This window comes from Hylobates moloch, unplaced genomic scaffold (genome assembly GCF_009828535.3).
Source record: "Hylobates moloch isolate HMO894 unplaced genomic scaffold, HMol_V3 SCAFFOLD_6, whole genome shotgun sequence".
Classification (NCBI taxonomy): domain Eukaryota; kingdom Metazoa; phylum Chordata; class Mammalia; order Primates; family Hylobatidae; genus Hylobates; species Hylobates moloch.
Genome location: NW_026652281.1, coordinates 130,423,699 through 130,446,832, shown reverse-complemented (window position 1 = coordinate 130,446,832; position 23,134 = coordinate 130,423,699).

Below are 23,134 nucleotides of genomic sequence, written 5' to 3'. Positions count from 1 at the left end.
GGGTTTGTGGCCTATGAGAGGCTGCACACAGCAATGACCGGGTGACCTTGGATTCACTCCACATTTTGCGTCCTCAGTCGCTACATCTGTAGAATTAGAATGAATTTAAAGTTCAGCTCTAAAAGTCTATGTTCTTAAGAAAATTCTTATCTTACTGACATATAACACGATGTGACAAAAATTAAGTGAGATTCTTCTGCTCAAAATATAAAGTCTGATGTCATAACAATAAGAAACAAATTAACCTTGGGTGATCAAACTCAAGTTTCAGATTTGGCTTTTTCATTTGTCTACAAGACCTTAGGCAAGTCACCTTCCCTCTCTGGGCTTTATTTTTCTCATTTGTCCAATCACCTACCTATATTAAAGGGTTCTGGGGAGACAAATAACAGAACTGTCAGTGTCTTCTTCCTGGAACAGCTTTTCACTTGTCACTGTACAGCCCCTTAGAGATAATTTTTCTGAGTCTTCTCACGTCCCTCATGTAGAAACTAAAACCCAGAAAAGGAAAGTGATAAACAGTAAGTTCATGAAGATCTGGGGAAGATATCTTAGCTTTTCGTCTGTTCGATATATTTGTTCAATGAGCATCTTAATAACAGGTAACATTTGAAGACTTAATATACAGGACAGGCACTGTACTAAGAACCTAAGGTGAATTAATTGTAATTCTCAACATAATTAAATGAAGTGGTTCCTATTATTGTTCTTGTTTCACAAATGAGGAAACTGAGGCTTGAAGTGTCTAAATGGCTTTCTCAAATTTACACAGCTAATAATTGATGGAATCCAGAAGTAAACACAGGGAGTTTACTGTCTTAACCTCTAACCTATTCAGATGTCTAACACTATGCTAGGTTCTAGAGATGCATATTAAGACATAATTTGGCACACTTCACAAATTGTTTACCTTACACAAGCCTCAGTCACAGTACAAAAAAAAAGCAGTGCTATGATAAAAGAAGGCCAAGGTGCTCTGGGATCATGGGGCAGAACCCAGGGGAAGGGAATGAAAGCCCATGTCACTGTCACACAGCCTTTGAAGGAGTTCTGTCTAGGATGTGGCTTAAAAGTGAGGGAGAGTGGGCACAGGAGAAAGGGATGTTCCAGGCACAGGAACGGCATGTGTGAAGACCTGGAGAGAAGAAAGGGCACAGCTCATCTGAGGAAGTACAAGAAGTATGGTCAGGATGAGAGAAATAGGGGGCTGGAGAACAGCAGGGACTGTAAAGAGGATGGCCTCGAGGGCTCTGGTTCAAAGCATAGACATCATCAAGGGTAGTAAGAGGATAGGGGAGGGTTTTAGACCACACAGTGGCACGACATGACTTGTGCTTTTGAATGATCCCTTGACAACAGTGAGGAGAATGGAGGATGAATGCAAGATGGGAAGCTGGGAGAGAGGTTAAGGAGTGTGATAATAATGGTGTGTCCTTTTTCAAATTCCCTAGACTAAAGAGAGCTTTGAGAACACAAGTATCAGGCATGACCTTAGTATGTATGAACTTCTGTCTGGAAATCTCTTGCTGTGGCCCAAGTAGGGACTCGATAAATCTATACCCAGATGGTTTCACGAGTGTTTTCTGAGACAGAACTACAGCCCCGCTTTTTTCTACTGCTCCCCATCTGCCCACAAATGTGAGGGATGCCTAAGCCTATGCAATGATCTGTTGTAAAGGCATTGGCAAGCTGGCAGGGTCTTTATCTCCCACTATGTTCCTCATACTGTAGATAAAAGGAAAACTTCAGGATGAGTTGTATGGAAGCTGACAGAGAGGAGACCAGACCCTGTTTGGAGGCATTTAAACTTATTTCACAGTTAATGCAGCATCTGGGGCACATTTTCCTACTTTTATGCCAATTTTTATATGTTTCCACGACACAGTCAGAAGCCAGGATCATAAAAAAGAAGGAAAATGGTACAAAAAATAAAAGTAAATAAGCACATTCTGCTTTAACACTCCCAGGAGCACTGAGTCCGGCAAATTTATGAGTTAGAGACAAGGAAGGAAAAAAAAAACTATACCACTGTATATAAAGGGAAGGAAATGCAATTTCTTTTTGTCTTAGAAAACATCAAACAAAGGCAGAGTAGAAGCTCTGACCGGAGAGTAGGCAGAACAGTGTTTAGTCCAGAATCTTTCACTAATTGTTCAAGTGGCTTGGTGTCAATCAAACCTCTCCTATGGATCCACTTCTCACTTATACAATACAAAGTTTGTGCTAAATGCTCTTCAAGAGTCTCTAGTTCTACAGATATGTTTATCATTCGTCACACTGTGCTAGGCACAGGGGATCCGGGCAGATATACAAAACCTGATTTATTTCATCAGACAGCAGACAGAATCTCACTCTATTGCCCAGGCTGGTGTGCAGTGGCCCCATTGTGGCTCACTGCAACCTCAAACTCCTGAGCTCAAGCAATCCTCCTGCCTCAGCCTCTCAAGTAGCTGGGACTACTGGTGTGCACCACCATTCCCAGCTAATTTTATTTTCATTTTCTGTAGAGACAGTGTTTCGGTATATAGCCCAGGTTGATCTCAAACTCTTGGCCTCAAGTGCTTCTCTCTCCTCAGTATCCCAAAGAAGGCCTGATTTCCAAACTCAGGGAATTGAAGTATATTATAAAAACAAGACTAATTGTACCTTAACACCTTTAGAGCAGGGATTTCTCTAACTACACTGCCATACAAAAGACTGAGGTCTTCCTCAAAAATTGAATAATGTGGTCTTACTTCAAATGTAGGAAGAAAGTAAATTAATAGATAGCATTTATAGTATAGAAGACTCCCCAAATTGATGACCTCTGAACATCTGTTTACATTATATAAATTATTTTAGAATGTTATTTGATTTAGCAAAAGCTGAAAAATGGCTATTTTGGTTGAGTGTAACATTTTTTATGGTTTTCCATAAATAGCTTATACTTTTAAGTAAGCTAAAGCTCAGGGATTAAAACTCTAAACTCCTGTATTATACTTGAATTTTGATCTAAGTTCTGACACTCTGGTTGTGAGTCTTTAAGAAAAGTTATTCTTGGAAAAACATCCGTTTAACTACAAAATGGGGGCAATAATGGTACCTACTTCATGTATTTTTGGGGGGATTAAGTCATATAAGGACATAAGTCACTTATCACAGTGTTTAGTAAAATGAGTATAATGTAAATAGGCAGTGGGATGTAAAGCACAAGAAAGTAAGTTGATGAGTTTGAACTGGACCTTAAAGAAAGAAGATGTAAACAAATAAAATGAGGTAATAAAAATACCATTTGGCAGTTATGGTAGGTAAATTGAAAAATTAGCCCTAATTGTTCACCATGTTATATAGTCCTTTCTATAAAGAGATGAGCCTATTTTCTCACCTGTGGAGGGTAGCTGGCTTTGTAATTTGCCTTGGCAAATAGATTGTGGCAGAAATGTTGTGCCAATTTTGTGCTTAGACTTCACACACCTTTGGAACCCCAACTTCACTTTAAAAGCAAGCTTAGGCTGGCCAGCTGGAGAATAGGGGTCACATGGAACAAAGATAAGTCAGCCAAGCTGTCCAAGCTGAGATCCCAGGCATCTGAGAGGCTGAGATAGAACCACCTAGTTGACTTTAGTTGACCTCAGGTACATGAGTGAGTCCCGCCAGCCCAGCTCAGATCAGTAGAAGCCACATGGGATTATGTTAGTTACACAGGAGTAGCTAACAGATACTATGTCAATGACAGTGGTGGTAGCAGAGAAAGAAGAATGGGAAAATGGTTTCAACTGTATGAGAAGGTTAAGTTGAATAAAGTGGATGTCACACATCTGTGAGCTGGAGAATATTAGGTTTTGTAGCAGAAATAAAGACAAGTTATAGAGTATATTAAAGTTCACAAAAAGGAAATAAAGAGTCATTTATTATAATTTGCAGGAAAGCAAAAAAATTCTAAATGAAAACACCATATATTACAGTGTAATAAAAGAACAAATGATGTTGATAACAAATGACATTAAAGATGAATACCTTTAATATGCAGAGTTCTAAGATATTCATCAAGAAAAATAAAACCTGAAAAAAACCAAAAAACAAAAAAAAACCCTTAAGGGCCAGGCGCGGTGGCTCACACCTGTAATCCCAGCACTTTGTGAGGCCAAGGTGGGTGGATCATGAGGTCAGGAGATTGAGACCATCCTGGCTAACACAGTTAAACCCTGTCTCTACTAAAAATACAAAAAATTAGCTGGGCGTGGTGGCAGGTGCCTGTAGTCTCAGCTACTGGGGAGGCTGAGGCAGGAAAATGGCATGAACCCGAGAGGCAGAGCTTGCAGTGAGCCGAGATCGCACCACTGCACTCCAGTCTGGGTGACAGAGCGAGACTCCGTCTCGAAAAGAAAAGAAAAGAAAATGTTTCCCTTATCTTAGTGCTGTTGAACATGTTGTTACCAGCCTTATCCCTTTATCTAATTACTTTTTATTCAACTTTTTGATCTCAGTCTCTTCCTCAAGGAAGTCTTGAACTTCCAGATTATAATAGGTCCTCTTGTTATATGCTCCAAAGCAACCTGCTCTTCTCATTTCACTCATCATTATTTATTCAATGTCTATTACCTCCACAGGATTGTAAATTCCATAAAGCATGAGTTGAAACTGTTTTGTTCACCAATATAATTCCAGTATCTGCAAAAATATCTGACATAGGGTAGACCTTCAGTAAGTATTGGAAAATAAATAAGTTGCTGGGTGATGGCCATGGATAATGGCTTACCAAAAACCAAATAAAAATAAAATAAAAAATAAAAATAAAACAAAACATAATTACAAAAAAGCCAATGCCCATTAACAACAAGGCCAGTCTAGCCATACATGTAATCAAGAAATACAAACGAAAACAAAATATTTCCTATAGCTGAAAATAAACGCTAAAAATATTAATAATAAGACTCAATGCAGTGAGGCTGTGGTGTAGCAATGAACTGATTATCAATTGATGGCAATCATTACAGAAAGAAATTTAACTATTAATTCAGACGCTCATATTCTTTAAGTCAGCGATTTCACTTCTAGAAAAAAAATCAGATGTAGACCAACTTTTATGAACTAAGATGGTCATTGATTCTAATTGTAACAGAAATAATATCTATGATCAATCAGTAACATTATTATATTTAAAGTCAGTATAGTCTAGAGGTTAAGAATGTGAGTTCTAGAGTAAAAGAGATAAGTTGTAATTAATCCTGGGTCCATCACTTATTCATATCGTGGCTCCCTAACCCTTGTGGCTCCATCTGTAATGGCAGTATGTTAATCAATACACGTCTGGGTTTTAAGAATTAGTCGTTTATCTCATTTTCCACTTAACGCATTGTTTTTGAGGAACCAGTAGCTCCCATTGACCTTTCAAATTCCCAATTTCCTTTTTTCTATTCTTTGTGGCCCTAAGCAGCTGAAGGAGGCTGTTCTGTGTATTAATGTGTGTAAACGTAGCTTAGAACTACTACGGGTAACAATGAGTAAGGAATGGGACTATTCTGTGTGTGTACATGTATGTGTGTGTATGTGCGTGTGTGTGTGTACGTGCATGTGTGCGTGTTGTCTTTTGCTGCTCTAACTTCCAATGTTCTGAGCTACTTTTTTTCTCACAAGTAAGAGTCTAAGCTTGAACACGAAGTATTCCTTCCTGAAAAGAAAAAGAAAAAGGCAAAAGTAAAAAATAAACTAATAGCTGAGAAGATATAATGATAACTAATAGGTTTAATGGGCTGTGTGGCATGTCTGACTAAGTTCTTGACAAAAGACAAGACTAAGCCACTAAAAATAGACAAAAATGACATGTTTTTGGATATTAGAGTTATAAAACTAACTTAATAGCTCCATCTTTAAAAAGTCTTTTTGGAGCCCAGTTTTGTATAGAAATGAACTTGAGGTTAGAAATTAAGATATCTAGCTATCACTGTTTCACTGTTTCCAAATTTTTGTGACACAATTTTATTTTATCCAAGAGCAGATTACAGGAAGAAAGTATTATGTAATTCATGATCAATAATCTTAAGTAGTTTAATTTTGGCTCCTATTTTGTTTGTTTTATAATTTACTTCTTGTTTATCAGAGAGCTTAAATCCTATGTAACACAATGTTTAATAGGGTAAGTATTAAATACCATTGTTTACCAACTGGGAATTAACTGAACTGTTTTATTTAATCTTTTTGGCATAAAATTTTGGTGTTGGAATAATTTTCAATTTACGAAAAGATTACAAAGATAGGACAGAGAATTTCCATATATTCCCCACTCACTTTATCACATTGTTAACATTTTACATTACCATGGTGCATTTTTCAAAACAAAGAAGTGTCATGAACTATTGACTAAACTCTAGACTTTGTTTGTATTTCACTGTTTTTACATTGATGTCCTTTTTCTGTTCCAGCATCCAACCCAGGGTACCACATCGTATTTAGTTGTCATGTCTCCCAATTTCCTTTGGTATATAACTGTTCCTCAGTCTTTCCTTGTTTTTCTTGACTTTGACATTCTTGAAGAATACTGGCCACCCTTGTGGTCCCCTAAAGATTCAGCTTGTACAGGTATTCTGGAAAATGTCCCTCAATTTGGGTTTGTCTCATGTTTTTCTCATTATTCGACTGAAGTGATAGGTTTATAGAAAAAGTAGCATGGAAGTGTCACATATCATCACTTTTTTTTATCACATATAAGAGGGTACATGATATCCACAGGACATGACTGATGATGCTGATCTTTATTACTTTGTTAATATCACATTTGTCATATTTTTCTATGGTAAAATCACGGCTTTCCCTTGTCCTGCTCTATTCTATGGAAGTGAGTCACTAAGTATGGCCCAGATTCCAGGGAAAGCAAGATTTATGCTCACCTTTTCTAGGAGGAAGTGTCAACAGAGATTATTTGTAATTATTCTGTATGAAAGATTTATTTATTCTCTCCTGTTTATTCATTTCTTCAATAATTTATTCAGTATAGACTCATGCATATTTATTTTATATTTTGGGTTATAATCCAGTATTACACTATTCTGTTGCTGAAATTGTTGAAGAGTTTGTTGTGGGGAGCTCTTTCAGATTGGTTCTCATGTTTCTTTGACATGCCCCATCCTTTTGATTTTTGAACACATCTTTAGTTTCTAGTACTACAAAATGCTTGAGGCTCATCTTGTATTTTTTTCCTGTCTTAGCACTGGAATTAGAATTTTTGGCTTTCTAAGTAAGCTTTTCTAGGGGTGCCCTGATTTCTACCATTCATTCATATAATTTAAGTGATTTTACCATGGATCAGTCACTAGTCCTGGATGTTGTGGTGCTGAGCATACAGAGATGCTTATCTTTGAGTAATCTCTCACTGTCCATCTCTCTCTATTCCCAATGAAATGGTTAGACTAAAATTACTGTACTTAAGGACGATCTTAATTTTAAAAATAAAATTTTAATAGCTCTAAGCCAAGAGATAGCTTCTCACTAAGCTCTTTTTCTAATGACTCTAGTCCTTGAAGCTTGTCCTTGAAGTCCTTGGCTAAGTCTTCATGCTGTGGCTATCCCTAGCCAATTTTAAACATGGACCAGTACCTGCAAAAGAAATGCGGTGTTAGAAGGATTCTAATGCAATAGGTAACAGTGGGTAGCAGATGACTCGCCATTTGTTTGATCATAGGCCTTACTTGGGATGAGGCAAAGTGGTGTCACAGAAGGAGAAGGAAAGCTGAGAAGACACACTATTATTCATCCCTTTGTTCCCCTTGATCTTTCATTACTTCTGATCTCCCACCCTTCCGATCCCCTAAAGATTCAGGCTGCACCAAGCCCATGGAAACACTAATGATGCTGAGTCATACATGCTCTCTATCAGATTCTGTTCTCTCAACTCACCAAATGCCCTTTGAGGAAACATTCAGAACCTGCTTTATCCATCCGTGTTTTCTGATGCCAGCAAAGCCACTGGTTCCTTCCCCTTGTTCCAGGCCCCCCATGGCATAATTCAGAGAATGTACATTTTAAGCCACCCCCTTTTCATTGCTGTACATTTGGTCAAAGACAGGTCAGGATTTGGGCATTCTCATTACAAGCAAGGCTTCACTTGCAGCTGTAGTGTGCCCTGGAAAACCTGGTCGCCCACTCTATTTTTAATGAAAAAGATATGGCCTTAATCTTCTGGTTTAAAAAAACAAAAACAAAAGATAAGTCCTGGCCTGGTGTCAAGAGACCTCAGTTCGAGGCCATAGTCAGCCCTTAGATTATGCATGGTATGGTATATGTGGACCCAGTTTCTTCATCTGTAAAGGAAATATAACTACATCTGTTTTGACAACCCTACAGCTTGTGGGAAAAATAACTGAAACATGAAAAAGTACTAATTTTTATCATATGAAAAAATTATCTACCATTAGAAAAATTTGGCCAATCCTATAAATTCTTTGGCTTAGAGTAAATAGATAATAATGTTGAAGATTAGTGGCTTTTTAACATATAGAGAACTGATAAAGAGGAGGAAGTAAGGCTCAGAGAGGATTATGGCATAGAAGTCTAGCTATCAAAGTCAGGTCACAATCAACCATCAGGGGCAGCATCATGCAATTATGATCTTTGAAGTCTATTTCTGGAGCCTCCAACTAGTCCCTGTTTCCTTCAGTCCCTTGTCCATATAACCACCAGAGTAATCTTCCTCAAAGACTCATTCACATATTCTCCCAAGTCCTACTGCACAGTTTCTCAAGTTTCAGGGTGCATCAGAGTCACCTAGGGGTCTTGTCAGTATGAATTCTAGTATGAATTCCTAGAATTTGGCAGGACTGGAACCTTCACTCCAACAAGCAGTCCTGGTGGGCTAGGTGGTTTGAGAGCCACCTAGAAGAAAGCTGGGCTACAGGATGAAATCCAGACTCCTTGTCCTAGCATTCAAGGCTTCTAAATCTGATCCCTACCTACCTTTTTCCACATGTTATTTATCCCCCATTCCAATTACCTTGGCAGCTAACAGAAATAAGGAGTGCAGAGCTCTCTTCTTTAGAAAGCATGCCAATATCTGAATATATTCTTCAAGCCTGACTTCAGTCCTTGCCCATCCAGGCTGCACTTCCAGTCCTTGTCAGCCCATAACAATACCTCCCTCTGCCAAACTTTCATTGCATGAGACTTACTGAATCATTTTTGGGGTGAGTGAAGGGAATGACAATGAGAGAAGTTTTCCTAGAAGTACTATCAGATCATTTGCATTGGGATTACAAAGAAGAAAAAGTTTTCACCAGGAGAGTTTGTTCATACATGAGAAGAGTCATTTTTGGTGGAAAAAGCACAAGCAAAGGCAGGGTCTGTACATGTTTAAAAACTGTGTGTCTAAATCATGTTTACTGAACATGGAAGTTGAAGGTCAAGGTCAGGTCATAGAGAGGATTTTGCATGTCTTTCAAAATATCATGGCCTTTGTTCTTGACAGAGAGTGGTTGAAGATTTGGGGGATATTATGATGCTGCCTACAAAGCACTTATGTCATGCAGACTGAGGAAAGGCAACAGAGCCTGCTCAGGTTCAAACGTCAACTAGTCTGTTTCTTACCTGTATGATATTGGACCAATTGTTTTACTTATTTGAGCCTATTTTCTCATCTATATTAGAGCAGAAATAATAGATGTCGTTTTGTAAAGTTCTTGCATACACATGACAAAGAAAGCAGCCCTTAGTAATTATATACCAACACATATTTAATGTGCATGTAGTATACAGGAGATGGGTATTATCCCCCTTTCCAAAAATAAAAATCGTCTTTGAAGATGATAACTTGCCTATAGTAACACAGCTACTATGAGCAGAAATGAGAAGTATTTTGCCCTACATAAAAACTGAATGGGACTTAAGGGACCATCTACTTCAATTACCTTATTTTGTAGCAAAGAAAACTGAGGGTAAGCATGGTGAAGTAACTTGGTCAATATCGCACAGCAAATACCATGAGCACATCAGAGTGCGAGGTAATATGGGACACATAAAGATGAGTGAGACCGTCCCTGCCCATAAAGAACTTCGGACTGGCAGGGAAGATGGCAGGTATGAAAAACAAATCTGAACGGGAAGAAGGCATAGTGTCAGGGGGAGCTAGCTTGCACCTGGGCCTTGAGATTTGGGCCTACTGACCAAATTGGTAGATGAAAGAGGGCTAGAGGTCAAAGTTGGATATGTGCTAGAAATGACTTACTGTGCCTTCTCAGCAACACACAGTCCAGTTTTTGGAAGAAAGCAACATTGGAGCAGCCACAGCTTCTTAAAATTGCTGTCTATAATCACGTTTGCTAAAAAAAAACAAAAACTGGAGCAGCAGGGAACAGACCCTGTAGTTAGTCCCAAATCCTCCCCCTTACAATTCCCCAGTGCACATGCAGTGACAGCTGTCATTCTCCAAGCAGCTTAAAATCCTGAAGTGGCCTTGAAGCGGAGACTAGAGCCAGGGAAGCTGCGTCCGCCCCCGCCACCAGGGTGGCCTCACACAATGTGCTGGCAGTAGCCTTTGAAGAATGGCACAGAACCTAGAGGCACCACAGGCTTCAGCAGCTCTGCTCTTTCCCCTGACAGGCAACTGCTGTGCTTCAGTTTGGGCCCCTCTCCCAGCTGACAACCTCAAGACAGATCTGAGGACTGGAATTCCTCTCTAGAACCTTGTGAGGCCACCCGCATCGCTAATCACTCCCATGGCCTCATGGGGGAGCAGGGTAGGCACAGAGGACTGGTCATTAAAAAGAGACCTTGCTGAGATCAGGCTTCTGGGGCAGAACACCTTTGCTTTGGTTCTGGGAGCTGATGATCCAATTGTACATTGAAAGAGGCTGGCGCAGGCTAAATGTATAACTTAAAGAGGAAAGGCCAAGTAACCCCATGGAAATTAACATTTTTGTGGCTGATAAGGAAATCCTTGCTTCCCCTATATTTTATAATCTTGGCTGAAATTCCACTAAATTAGGGGCACGAGGCTAGCTCCTTTAGGTCTTGAAGGTTTTCCAGAAATGACAGCCCTTGAGGTAAGCATTGATTATCAGCTAACACTCTAATAAAGAGAATTTCTCTTAGGTTCCCTTCCAAACTCTGACCACTAGCTGAGAAGAAACTAGCCACGCTGAATGCCACTGGGGCTTGGAGGTTTTATTAAAACATTGAGTCGGACAGGTGGCAGGTTCCTTGATTACACTTTGCTATGAGCATTGATGGATCTTGTGTCCCTGTTACTGGAAGTTCTCTAACTCAGCAGCAATCAGGAAGGTTTTAATCAGACATATTATTTATTTATCTCTTCTACTGGCTATACCCTGTCATCTCAGCAAGGTGGTTAATTATTATTTGTTGATAACTACAGAAAATTACCGTCCATATTGTTCTTTTTAGAGAAGATTCTGGCCCTTAATCCTACACATGCTTTGAAGTCCTGTAGTCATACTAAGAGAACCTTCCTTCAGCAACCATAGGGAGCTCTTTCTCTTCCAAAATACTATAGCACTTTGTCTCATTAATAGAAATTTTAAAAAGCTTGATTTTGTTAAGAGTTAGCAGAATATTTGCTGTATTTTTTTCACCTTTGAGTTAGTCTGGGAACAAAAATCATGAACCCAGAACCTTTACTAATTAATTGAACTCTTATCAAATCTGTGTCCATGCAACCATCTCTATTCACTCAAAACCAACATCAATCCAGACCAGGGATTGGTAAATTTTTTTTCTATAAAAAGTCAGATGGTAAATATTTTGGGCTTCCTTTGTGGGCCCTATGGTCTGTTACAACTATTCAACTCTGCTGTTGTAGTATGAATGCAGCCATACACAATATATAAATAAATATGTATGGCTGTGTGTCAATAAAACTTTATTTACAAAAACAGGCAGTGGGCCAGATTTGTTTCTTGAGCTGTAGTTTGCTGACTCTGATGTAGACCATAAAATATCACCTTCAAATGACAAATTTCTGTTGATTATTGGAATTTAGAGTTATAACAAAATGTAAAGCAGCTGCAAAGTCAATTTGCAAATTACAAGACTTTGTGATATCTGTGCAAGTGATGCTGGATAGCTCCTTGAACAATCTTTAAGCTGTGGGCAAATGAGGAGCTGGCAGAATTAAATTAGTGAAAAAGGAAAAAGAAATTAATAACTATCACAACAACCTAGGAGCTTCAAGTGAGAAGGACTTGGATATCAAAATATGTAGAAAAGTCCTTGAGAAAACTGATGAGCTATCAAATATTCTTGTAAAAATTACTTATTTTATAATCATGATTTAAGAATCCAGCCTAAAGCAAAGGGTGGTATATCTTCCTACCACAAATTGAAGAAAAATTATGCCAACAGATAATGTAGTTCATACTTAATTCATCTATGAATTAAGACATTGCTGCAATTTCATATTAAATGTTGATTAATGAAAAATAAGCATGGTTTTATATTTAAATTTCTTTTTTTTTGTTTTCTATATTTTAATTTCATATTTCAAATCAGTTCCTGGCCAAATGTTTTCCATCATCTGTTACTATAAGAAAAAGTGATCCCTATTTTGAGTGTTTATGTTAAGGGGGCATTTGTTATGTGAATTATCCTTATGTCATACAGGTTTCCTTTATGTAAAATCTCATCTTCTTAAAGGAGATCTCAAAGTTCATGAAGGTAACAACCACATCAAATTTTTTCTTCTTTTTCACAGCTCCCAGAATCACATTTTATAACCAGTAGACACTATAAGAATACATACTTCGTTTGTGACTCATGTCACCTAATTTCTCTCTTTTAAAAAGAATAAATATAAATATGCAGTCTTCACTTTAGAGGGTAGTGTGGGACCATAAAATGACTGTGCAAACTGTAACCACATAATGCAATCTTAATCATTAGCGAAATAATCATGATTGTCCCATGACCTTTAAAATTTTTCATCAAAACTTTAAAAACGCTCCTGCTGTTGGTTATAAATATGTAAGGAAATTAAAAAATAGTAAAACTAATATTTATTTGGTACACTCTAAAATACTAGAAATGTTGAGGATAAAGTATTTCATTTCTTTGTTTAAAAAAAAACAAAAAACAAAACGTAGTTTGAACAGTGTTCACCTTCTGCTTGTCGTATAGCTTGCCACATACAACAGACATGTTTCCTATGCCCTGTGCCTTGGTGAATTGTCATCCTCCTTCGTAAATTTTCTCCTTTTTTAGTTATTTATTTATTTGAGACAGAGTCTCCTTCTGTTGCCCAGGCTGGAGTGCAATGGCGCAATCTCGGCTCACTGCAACCTCCGCCTCCCGGGTTCAAGTGATTCCCCTGTCTCAGCCTCCCAGGTACTCGCCACCATGTCCTGCTAATTTTTGTATTTTTAGTAGAGACAGGGTTTCACCATGTCAGCCAGGCTGGTCTTGAACTCCTGATCTCAAGTGATCCCCTCACCTCAGCCTGCCAAAGTGCTGGGATTATAGGCTTGAGCCACCATGCCTGGCCTAAATTTTCTTTTAATGCCATGAAATATTTCCAAGAGTTTTCCTAATGTGAAGCATTTTACTGGTATCACCCTTCTCTGGGATATACTCACCCTTTTTGTCACACTTTTCTCACTAATTTTAATAATTTCACCTTTGCTAAGTTCCTTTAATAGTATATTTGGAGTCATGGCAATGACAACCTTACCATGTTCAGCTATTTCTTAACTCCATTATGGTCTGATTCAAATTTCACTTCTTACATATTACCTTTGTTCTAGTACTGTTGCACTTGCATCTGTGTTGGCCAATTTCCTCTTTTGATTACCCAATTTGGTAAAGTTTCATATGGGTTTATTACTGGGAGATATGAAGGCAACACAACTACATGCTTTGCTGTCTGTGAATAACAGATAAATGGTGACCAATTACCAACAGATTTTGAAAGAAGTGACATGATCACTTATTGATTATGACCTCCATCTGTTATTTATGCAGTGAGTTGTGGACTGAAGAGCTAGCAAAAAAGTGTGTACTCTTTTCAATTAACCGTAGTTAATATACTGTGGTAATTGCAATCTAAACTATGTTGTTAGGAGACTGGCATTATCTAACTAAACTATGGCAACTAAAATCTGTGTATATTAGAATTGTGCAAAGTGAAGGACAGCCTGTATATAATATTTTTATTATGTAAAATATATAAAATAACATATTACTATAAAGTTTCTCTTTGAACCATATAAAGTATTGTCATTCAAAAACTCAATAACAGTTTTTGAGCTCCATTACTTTCTACAGTTACACCCGAAACAACCTCATGAGACTATGCAGCTCTGTGAATTTTTCATCCAGTGAAATAAAATTTGCTTTTTGGCCAATGATTCATCCTCTGCCTCACAATGGGGAATGCAGCTGTCCTTGTGCATGAGCAGATGGCCCTGCCCCACCTTCTGGTGATCCAGAACACAGGGAACTGCCTACACCTCCTTCCTGGGCAAATGCCCTGGGTGAGATGTTTAATTTGGTGGTGCAGGACAGCGAGATGCTGGGTGGTGCTGGGACATGGTGGGAACTAACACTGGGCTTGGGAAGAGAAACAGGCTTAGGAGAAGGTCAAGCAGACTGTGGTAGCTCACACATTGTGATTTGGAATATGATCAAGAAGACCTTTTGTACCATTTGACCTTTAGTACCATTTTTGTACCATTTGACTATGTAATAATAATATCAGGGATTGTTTCTGTCTCTAGAACTCCACAGATGATACCCACACATCTCCTGACCCTAAAGTCTTTTTCCAGTGTAACATCACCATTCAACAGCTCACATATCTAACTCATTTAATTTTTTATAGCAAACCAGAAAGAGAAAGTACATACTGTTTTATGTTCTTTTTCTTTCAGAATAGGGAGCTGAGATCCATAGCAGTAAGCCGCATGCCCAAAGTCTCACTGAAGTCTCACCAGGAGTCCATGACAGAGTCACAGAAGCCCTAAAAATAAGCTAAAAAGCTAGGATAGAGATGATGTTTCCCATAGGTTTATGGAAGGGACTCGATGATAGGACTATATAGCAAAGTGGAAGGTACATGAAAGAAGGGGAAACTTAAACAGTAGTCCCCAAAGAATGTTCCTCTGGTCTCCAGTTTTTAGGAATGTGTTTTGATGGCTCATAATTTCTACAACATGTTAATTTGCAGTAATGATACATAAAAATGAGAATATAGAACAACAGGGCTGTAAGCCCCTACTCTAGAGGGCCAATAATTTGCTTACTCATGGATGAATTCTCATGCACAAATCATTTCCTCCCTTGATGAACTTCTAAGAGCAAGACAGTCCTGGGGAAAGACCTGCAGCAGTGGGTCTCAACATTCTGAGGCTGAGGCATCTGCTGCAGGATCAAAAGTAGGCATTGGTAGGGGAGGCTAATGTTCTCAAGTGATAGCTGCAGAGGTGGGAATGAGATTAAAATATTGGTTTGTAAAGCAACATTTTCACCAAAGAGGGAGCTGCCTTTCTATCTGAAGTAACCTCTCTTCTTGTATCCAGAAAAGTTTATGTTCTTCTTTCTTTTATATTAGCATCTTAATTTTCCTCTTAGAGAATTCTCCCATCTCTCCATCTCATATCATATTGTCTTAATGATCTCTGGGGTCTTAGTGATAGCAATAATTCAGCCATAGTTAAATCAACACATTGTCCTGGCCACAGTGGCTGTTAAGGGCCAGGCACATGATGCAAGACAGGAAATGATGCTTAATCCTAGGATGTGTGCTGAAAATGGTGAAATGAAATATTTTCTCTCTCTACCAGGATTGAACCTGGGAAAATATAAGCCTTCATCTGCTAGGCTCCACCGTGCAGACAGCCTATCAGAGGAAAGCTTTCCTTTTACGGACTCACAGAGTTCTGACAATATTGTTAGAGACCCTGGATCCAACCACGCCTTATACTCTTATGTAAACTTTTCTGTTATATGATCAAATAGTATTTGTAGTGTTGGGGGAGAATTAGGCACAGCAAAAAGAAGAGTTTTACCCAAAGTCGCATGGCTGGTCTGGTGAGTGGCAGAGTTAGAATAACAACCCAAATCTTTAAACTCCGAGTTCAGGGCTCATTTTAGTCTTATGATACGGAGACAAGGTTTTTTGAAGCAAAGAAAACGTGAGAGATAAAGTTAGTAGAGCCATAGTTCCAAATAGGAGACAAATGTAGTAACAGGAACACACAGAGGCTAGTACCTCAAACCATATAGCAGTACAACCATAACACAATGCAGAAATCTTGCACTGTGATTTTGGTCATTCAAACATGACCAAACAATGTAGTTGATGAAACATCTATTTCTGGCTTTAGAAGGCTGGAGCAAAGGTTTTATGATTTATTCAGAAATCACAAAGAGATGTAATGAGGGTTTTTAAATGAAGCCATTTAGATTTCCTATTGTTCAGGATAGATGGTAACATAAGAAAAATCCTTATTTCACTTAATTTTGAGAATGTGCCAATGTCATGATGTTAAGCATAGGCTTTGCTTGATAGATTTGAAAGACCAGCTGAAAGAACCAAGACTGATTCAAGTGGCCCACAGTAGTACCTTTCAGACTTTGCAATGACTTTCAATTGCTTTTCTAATCATTTATGTTTGTCCTTGTTCCCAAACCTTAAAGAAATTCTAAAGGATCATTTTACTTTTCCTTTAGATTATTACCTTGTAAAAGCAAGTTCCAGCAAATTACATAGAAATGTGATAGAGTTAGGTTAAAATGGTTCCTTGATACAAACACATAATTCTACCAAAAAGTCAAAGTTAAACATGCTTTTCCTTTTTTGGACATGCCTATCCTCAGTCGTTCCTCTAGACAACTCCAAAGGAAGGCACTAAAATACCTCAAGTATGCCCTTGTCACTCTCAGGAACATATTGTGTCTTATCTGTCATTTTGTCTTCCAGACAATTCTATGTGATATGATGAGGTTGAATGGCAACAAACATTTTTTTTAGTGCAAAAAAAACCTAGAAAATGATTTCATGTGTTTGATGATTTAAAAAAAGCCAGTTCCATTCTTTTTTTTTTTTTTTTTTTTTGGTTTCTGACAATGAGAGTAATTCTTACAAATTAAATGGTGGAATGGTCTTTGTTAGAGGAGAAAGAAAGCTCAATATATAAAAGTGATGGTAAGAATTATTCTCAAAAAGTTCAAAGTTTCAGGCTTAGAACAAACACACTGAGGGAACTGTTAAATAGAATTACTGAACTCTTGGCTAGTTTTTGAAGAACCTTGTTACAATAGAAAATGTCATAGATTATTGGATTTAGGCAAGAACAGTGAATCAACTTCTGGCCAATTAGTACAATGTCAATTTTGGAGGGAGATTTAGAATAAGGTATTTGAAGATATAGTTTTTGGTCCCTGTTATGAAGTTGTAATAAACAAAGAGATAAGATACTTTCTGTTAATGGTAAATACTGCAAGGAAAAACATATTAAGTTTACGATGTAGTAATATAAATTAGCCTTCATTTTTAAATGATATCATTAATTCTCATTGGCGAAAATTTTGCCTCCCTCTTGATCCTGAGGCATTTAGTATTGTCTGGAGGCATTTTGGGTTGTCATAGATTATGTAGAGGTGTGCTACTTGTATCTGGTGGGCAGAGGGCAGGGATGTTGCTAAGCATCCTGCAATGCGCAGGACAGCCTCTACCATAAAGAATTATTTGGCCCAAAATATCAAGAGTGCTGAAACTGAGAAATTCTGGTCTAGAGAATGCATTCTCAACTACAGTAATAGTGCCTCTGAGGGCACAACAATTGGTTTTTAGGGGATGAGAAATCTTACTATTTTTATGTATAAAGAACAAATACACACGGGGTACATGCACAGATATCTGGTATACCTGTGGCATTAAAATTTCACAGGGCAGGGTAATGAAAAAAACAAAACAAAACAAAAAGTCTCAAAAGGTCCCTTGTGGGAACAATCATGAAAAAAAGATTGGAAACACTTACCTAGAACAGGGATTACAGAATATTTTCTGCATAGGGCCAGATAGTAAATCTTTATCCTTTGTGGCCGTGTAATCTCTGTGGTAACTACTCGACTTTGCCATTGTAGCGCAAAAGCAGCCACAGACAGACAATACATAAACAAATGGGGATAGCTATGTTCCAATAAAACTTTACTTAAAAAAAGAAAGAGAAGGGCCATATTTGGCTATTGGGCCATAGTTTGCTGAACCTGGTTTAAAGATTAGTATTGAAACCATAAAAAAAACAATGTGAATGCCTTACTAACATGTAGCTATGTTAAGATGATGTTGTGTGTGTGTGTGTGTATGTGTGAACAGTAAGAAAGACTCAGTTATTTGAGCAATTAAAGGCAATTTCCGTTTGAGTACAATTGAAAAATTGTCTCTGCAAATTTGATGAATGGATTAATATCAAACTTGAAGGAAATCTCTGATGATATACCAGAAGGTGATATACCTGGCATTTCAGTTTTTAAACAGTACTTAAAACATAAAACCATATAAATTCAAATTCATGAGACATGCTTATCACATAGTAAAAGGCTGGATGGAGAAGAACTGCATTAAATGACAATTCGAGCCCACAACAGAGAGGAATTGGCGATTGGATTTGGGATGAAGAAATATAATGAGGTTTCAATATCAACCTGCTGCTGCAAAAAACAGCTGGTCTGCTTTCTGAGGTATCACATAGCACAATAAAAGCCACCAGCTTTAGTTTGCAAAGTTTATATCTTCTCCATTTACTCCTCAAATGCTAAATCAATAACTTAAATTTAAGGTAGTTTTTAATCTACTGAACTTCATCACTGGTACCAAAATATAAGGAACTTACATTAGTAGACTATTTTGGTTTTGGTTTGGTTTGGTTTTTTTGGTTTGTTTTGTTTGTTTGTTTTGTTTTGACGGAGTTTTCAATCCTGTCACTGAGGTTGGAGTGCAATGGTGCTATCTTGGCTCACTACAACGTCTGCCTCCCAGGTTCAAGTGATTCTCCTGCCTCAGCCTCTTGAGTAGCTGGGATTACAGATGCCTGCCACCATGCCCAGCCAATTTTTGTATTTTTAGTAGAGATGTGGTTTCGCCATTTTGGCCAGGCTGGTCTCGAACTACTGACCTCAGGTGATCCACCCGCCTCGGCCTCCCAAAGTGCTGGGATTACAGGTGTGAGCCACTGTGCCTGGCCTATTAGTAGACTACTAATCTAGATGCACGCAATTGTTTCAACTCAACAGTGGCTTAAATAAGGTACACATATTTATCAAGTAATTGTCTAAAGGTGGTAGTCCAAAGCTGAAGAACATCTCTACTCTATAAGATTATCCAGGGACCCGGTCTTCTTAATTTGCTGTCCTGCCATTCCCAAGATGAAGTCTCTCATCTGCATGGTCTAAAATGGCTTCTACCACATCCATAATCCAGGCGGCAGGATGAAAAGGGAAAGGGAGAGTAGATCCCTTTAGGATCATGACTCAGAAGTTGTACACATCACTTTCATTCCCATTTTATTTTCTAGGATAGCCACATAGTCATAACTTACACAGGAAGGCTGGGAAAAGAAGTCGCTAGCTGGTGTGGAGTCAGGAGTGAACATGTGCCTACATTATATGTAGGATATTATGTATAAGAAATGGTATATGGGTGTTGAGGATTTAGAGAGCAACTAGGAGTCTCTGCCATAGAATTTAAGTAAAAACAAACAAGTTGTTGAATAGCTCAAATAGGATGATCAACGTCTTAGAGGGATCTGAAATCACATCATAGAAGGAGAAAATAATATTTGGACTATAAAAGAAAAGACATTGGGGAATTATGAAACAGTCTTTCAAAAGAGATAGAGGCTCTTTTTTACATAACCAAGAGTATGAATGACTAAAAGTTTTAAGGAAGAAATTAGGAACACAGGAAAAGAAAATGTCATGCCACACATTGTTTTTTTGTGCTAAAGATACAAAGATGAATAAAAGTTATGACTTCTGCCTTACTGGATAATAGGATAATAATTAAGGAGTGAGTAGAAGTGTGTGTGTGTGTGTGTGTGTGTGTGTTCATGGTGGGATAAACTAGCAGAAGTATTTGGAAATTCATACATGATATTGGGGATTTTTCTGAACTCCTAAGCTACTGTATATGTCAAAGAGGTATGATTCTGTCAAATATAAATATTTCATTCTCAAGTTCTACCAACCAGTTGACTTAGGATCAAAAGAAGAAAATAGTTTAAAGGGTGGTGGCCTTAAAAAATCAGATATTTAAATGAAAACAAACTTGTTTGTTTTAAGACCTCTAAATTAAATATAGTGTCGAAGGAGTCTAATTGGTGGTTACATTTATTCGCAAGTCTTGGCCCTTCTCATCCCTGTAGAAAACTATAATCCTCATGCTGGAGCACTCTGCAGTCTGTCACTGGGGGGTTCTGACACCCAGTGGGGAGCAATTTAAATGCTCACATGCCCTGGCAGCAGCAATCCCATGACATAAACACTGCTCAAGTCCTTATATGAATACATCTTTTCAGCTCATGAAGAAATCAGAATTTATTTACGAAATAAAAGCAAGAGATTTTTTTGAGGAGTGGGAGGAAATACATCTAGTGCAGGAGTATGAGACATGGCCAAAGATACAAAGAAGCCTAGGTTCCACATAAAATCCCACCACTGAGGAATGGATCCCTCGCAGTTTTTCTGCTTCTCTGAGCTTCAGTTATCTCACTGATAAACAGAGGCCTCATCATCCCAGTCCATTCTGGCAATACAAGTTATGTGGCTTATACCTGCTTTAAAAAAGATTGGCTGGGCCTGGCGCAGTGGCTCATGCCTGTAATCCCACCACTTTGGGAGGCTCAGGCAGGCAGATCACAAGATCAGGAGTTCGAGATCAGCCTGACCAACATGGCGAAACCCTGCCTCTATAAAAATTAGCTGGACATGGTGGCATGCACCTGTAATCCCAGATACTCAGGAGGCTAAGGCAGGAGAATCGCTTGAACCCAGGAGGCGGAGGTTGCAGTGAAGTGAGATCGTGTCATTGCACTCCAGCCTGGGGGACAGAGCAAGACTCTGCCTCAAAAAAAAAAAAAAAAAAAAAAAATTGGCTGGAAAACCTATAGACAGAGTATGACCTGTATATTAACAGTACACCACAGTCCACACCACTCCCTAATGCAATGCCTAAGCCCACTCTACTCCTGACACTACTTTCTAGTCCTGCTAGGCATATGATTTTGAAACCTAAGCTCATAGTAGTTGGACACTTTGTATATGCCAGGTGTTTGCATACATATCTCACGTAATCCTCACAGCAGTCTTCTGAGGGGATGGTTTCTACGGGCACACACACACAAAAAACACTCGGAGAGTTTAAAGAATTTGCTCAAGCTTATGCAGCTAAGAATTTATTGAGACAAGATTTAGATCTAGGCAGTAAGTCTTCAGAACCTGTACTCTTAACCACTATGTTCTTTTGTCTACAAAATTTCCAAGGTCATGAGAACCACCAGCAGTAAGGGAAGGATTTAAGAGCTTGGAGGGTAAATAAAACCTGAATCCAAATCCAGGTTTTACCACTACTCACCTTCATACCTTATAGGGTCCTTGTGAAATTTAAATGAGCCAAAGCATGTAAAACACTCAGCACAGAGAAATTGCTCAAAAAGTAGCCATTACTAGGCTAGAAATGTTTCTATAATGCAGATATAAGAATAGTTATTAAATAAACGAAATATTAAGTTATTGATCCAAAGAGTGGTTCAAAGCTGCGGTTTCCTTTATAAGCTGGTTATTGGCATACTCTAGGGTGTTCTTTGTTCAGTTTCTGTCGTATCAGAGAAACATATGAGTAGCCCTCAATCAGGAGTGACTTTGACCTTCATAAGACATTTGTCAATTTCTAGTGACATTTTTTATTGTCAAACTTTGTGGCAGAGGAGTTGTACTGGAAACTTATAGATAGAGGCCAGGGATGCTGCTAAACATCCTTCAATGCACAGGAAAGCCCTCCACAACAAAGAATTATCCAGCGCCAAATGTCAATAGTACCAAAATTTAGAAACCCTGGTTTCGATTAGTGTAAAAATCCTCTAAAAGTCTTTAATCTAGTTAAGTGGACTTAATATTTTATGATTTTTAAGCAATTTTATAAAGGTCAGTCTGTGTACAACGTGTATTCTACTTGCCTCTCATCCTGAGCCTAGATGGGCCCACATTACAGGGCTCCCAATGCAGAGAATTGTACCAACCATGTGGCACATACTAAGTGCTTTTGAAAGAAAGGAGTACCTCTAGATGGGGCAGCATTCTTTAGCTCCCAGGCAGAAATTTGAAGTGGGTGAGCTTTTCTTGTTTTGAGATAGACTAAGTAATGACCAAATCCCCATTTAACTTGAATCTATTTTGCCTGTTTTATAACAAGCACTGTGCTATGCACACAGGGAAATTTCAGTTCATGAGAGAGTTAGCTGACAAATTATAATGTCCAAAAATATACATAAATCATTCACTTGATTCACCCACCTGGCCTCTATCTATCCGAAGTAACCCAATTTCATTATCCAGATCTAGAAAAATCAACATTGTGTAAATACTCTTTGTTCTACTTTAGACTTGGAAATTTTCTTGCTATTTGTTGATTTCCTTCTTTCCTGTATTTTTCTGACTTAAGAGCCCTACGAAGTTTTTGCCTTTGAGTTGGTCTTTTGATATAAGAGCCAGAGCTTCTGAGAGCCAGAGAAATATGCCAGTTTACTGTGCAACCCATGTGAAGACCAACCTTAAGTTTATCACTTGGCGAACTTGATTCACAGCTTATGTCATTTAAAATAAAAAATAAAATAACATAAATCTCAGCAAATTTATTCCCAGTGGCATTGTAGAGCAATTTAGAATACAATAGCCATAAGTTGGTTAACTAGATGAAAGACTGTGCATTTTATTCTAGTGCTATAAACTTCTAAATGTTCCTGGCAGAAAATAATAATAATAATAAAGTACCATTATGGACATAAAAAAATATTCTGTTAAAGTAGTATCCTGGTGTTTCATATTTATTCTTTCATTACGTGGCATTTGGAATCAATTTTATGTTTCAAAGTTAAAGTAGTTTTCTCTCTAATTGGTAATAAGGGTGCATTGTGAGACTCCAAAAATGGGGGTAGAGGGT